The sequence below is a fragment of the Octopus bimaculoides genome, chromosome 1, assembly GCF_046866305.1.
Source record: "Octopus bimaculoides isolate indiv1 chromosome 1, ASM4686630v1, whole genome shotgun sequence".
Taxonomy (NCBI): Eukaryota; Metazoa; Mollusca; class Cephalopoda; order Octopoda; family Octopodidae; genus Octopus; species Octopus bimaculoides.
This window is the reverse complement of record NC_142928.1, coordinates 104122156-104125724: the sequence shown is the minus strand read 5'-3', so window position 1 is coordinate 104125724 and position 3569 is coordinate 104122156.

Genomic DNA, 3569 nt, shown 5'->3' with positions numbered 1-3569 from the left:
GGTGTTATCAAGTACCTACAGAAAATGTGTTTAGTCCCCAAGGACTAACGATTCTAACCCTACCTCCTTAACAACAACAACAACAACAACCACAATAGTAATAATGGTGTCAAATTTTGCCACAAAGGCAGCGATTTTAGGGGAGGGGATGAGTCGATTACATCGATCCCATGTTCAACTGGTACTTATATCGACTCCGAAAGGATGAAAGACAAAGTCGACATCGATAGAATTTGAACTCAGAAGTTAGCGACGGGCGAAATACCACCAAGCATTTTGGTCCAGCGCGCTAACGATTCTGCCAGATCACCCCCTTAACAACAACAGCAATAACAATAATGATACTTTCTTTATTGGCCACAGGGGCCGCAAAAACAAAGTAGTGTTACATAAAAACCATAAATTATCATGCCAGCTCTGATAGATCAGACATGTGATCAAACGTGTCCTAGCTGCACGATTACACACTTTGTTTACATATGTTATTTTTTATACAATATTATCCAATGAAGTCAGCGAGCTGGCAGAATCGTTATCACAGCGTCTTTATGCCCTGAGCTCGATAAAATAAATACCTGTTGAGCACTGGGGTCGATGTAATCGACTTATCTCCTCCCCCAAAATTGCTGGAGTTGTGTCAAAATTTAAACAAATATTATATTGTCCATTTAAGGTGGTGAGCAGGCAGAATCGTTAGCACACCGGTTAAAATGCTTAGCATCATTTTCTTCATCTTTATGATAAAATTCCAAAATTCCGCCGAAGTTGACTTTGCTTTTCATCCCTTTCGGAGTCGATAAAAAATGGGCACCAGTTGAGCACTGGGGTCAATGTAATCGACGTAACCCCTCCGTCAGAATTGTTAGCCTTGTGTCAAGATTTGAAACAAATATTACATTATCCAGCATATCCAATCCTTCTTTTAAAGTAGGAAAGTAGATTTTATTTCTAACAAATCATATAGTCTTCCATATAGTCTTCTGCGTGGCCACACGGACTGTTAGAAACAAACCCCAGGCTATTGCCTAGCAAGTTATGGGCTTTTTATAATCGTTGGAACAGAAATACGACATAAACAATTTTTATAAATAACTCAATGCAATTTAATAACATACTGAACTATACAATATTAGAATTGGAATAATAAATATTTTATAAAACTATAATAATATACCCCGTAAAACTGAACGGTATTTATATATACCAGGTCATCCTATAAGTTCTGTCCGAATTTTGAATAAAGAAAACAAGTGATCAAATGTTATATCTAATTGAAATTTAATCATCAATGTATTTTCCCTGATTATCTACGACTTCCTTCCATCTATTTACAAGCTTTTCATCCTATCAATGTAAAACTCTTTTGGTTTCACAACGAAGAACTCTGAAATGTCAGTTTCGACCTCTTCCTGGCATGCGAAAGTTAGGTCCCCCAAATGATTCCGTAAACTACGAAACAAATGGTAATCTGAAGGAGCAAGGTCGGGAGAATAAGGTGGATGAGGAATTTTTTCCCAACCAAGCTCTTCGATCTTCTGTGATGTGATCTTTGCAGTGTGGGGTCGCGCATTGTCCTGATGAAGCATCACTCCTTTTCGATTCACTAAAGCGGGGTTTTTTTCTTTAAAGCTTGGTTCAAACGCTCTAATTGCTGACAGTAGACTTGAGCATTGATTGTTGCATTAGGTAGTAATAATTCAAAGTGAATTACTCCTTAGCAATCCCACCAGATAGAGAGAAGAACCTTTTTTTCCATGAAGTTCCCATCTCGGTTTTGGTTGAGCTTTTTTCCCTTTTACCAAGCCACTGTTAACGACGTATAACATTTCGATAGAAGATCCATTTTTCGTCAGCAGTCACAAGTCTATCCAAAAAAGGGTGAAATGAGTTCGCGAGAAGGGAGAAAAGAGCAGATGTTAACTCGGGATTTGCGGTTGCTTTCGGACATTTCATGAGGCACCCATTTTCCAAGTTTAAGAACCTATCCACGTTGCTGAAGATGACGATGAACAGTTGTATGGTTTGAACTAAGCTTTATCGCCAATTCTTCAACTGATAATGCAGGATTTTCTTCAAGTAATGCCTCAAGGAGCTTATCATCAAACTCAACTGGACGTCCTGTTCGATCTTCCTCTTCGAGGCTGAAATCACGATTTCTGAATTTTGCAAACCATCTTCTACAAGTTCTTTCATTCAAGCATTCTTTCCCATAAACTGAATGTATGTTTCGAGTCGCTTCGGCTGCAGAGTTTCCTTTTTTGTACTCATAAAGCATTATGTGCCTCAAATACTCTTTGGATACTTCCATGTTAGAAAGGGTTTTGATCAAAGAAATTTTAATTCTATTATTCTGTAAAATAATATTTAATTAGTTTAAATGTACACAAATGCATAAGAATAATTTTTAATTCCATTAGACATTCTAAAATACTATTAAATTTCATTCAATTTTTAAAAAGATAAAATCAGACAAAACTTATGGGATGATCTGATATATATATGTGTGTGTGCACACACATACAAACCGCAATTCACATTTACACACGCTAATACACACATAGGTATCTTCCATAAAAAGATACCTGTTATTTTATAACTAGTTTGACATCTATTTGAGTGTTAACTGTACACGTCAACATTTTGGCTCATAGTCCGCCATATTATCATTAACTTGGCAAGCTATGATTACATAAATGCGTGTGCATTGGAAGCGGGAAGATGTTAATATGCACAATATCTGCGCAACGTAATTTCCAGCACGTTGTCTTAATGGAACTTAATTAGAATTACATAGAAACTTTGTTGCTTTATTGAAGTATAAGGTTGATGACAATATGATTACTGTAATTATATGCCTGCTTTGATATATATTAGATTAAAATATATAATTTGAGATATTATATTATTTGTCTATTATCTCAAACAGAACTCAACCAAGATACGTATTACCACATGTATGCTTATTTAATTCAAGAGACCATAAGGTTGGAAATTGCGAATGCTTTAATATTTTAAAGCTAGGATGAAAACATGAAAACATAAAAACAGAAACACGATTTCGATACTTAATGAAGTTGTCTTTTACTAAAAAGATATTCCAACATCGAACATAGAAATAATAATGCATCACATCCTTGATTTCACATTAGCCGACAAAGATTTTGTTCTTATATTGTGTGTCGTTGGCGAGTCAACGTAGTGCAGACAAATTTTCTTTTTTTTCCAAATGTATAACACGTCTGGAAATGACACTGCGAGGAGCAAATGAAATAATAAAACTCCACAAGGAATCGAACTTACGTCATATATTTTGAATATTCCCATTGTACGCCGTGGTGGTAATATCACAAATATCCGTATTTATACGGATACGCGGACACAAAGCTGTTCGCGAAAAGACTAGAGATTCTAGCCACATCACTACACAAATACATATATTTAAACATTTATGCATGCAGTTACCGGAGCATCCATAGATCGATAAAATGCCAAGTGGTTTGAATAGATCCAAATTATTAATATCGAAGCTCAGGAGATATTAACAGATACCTATTACTTCCACATCAGCT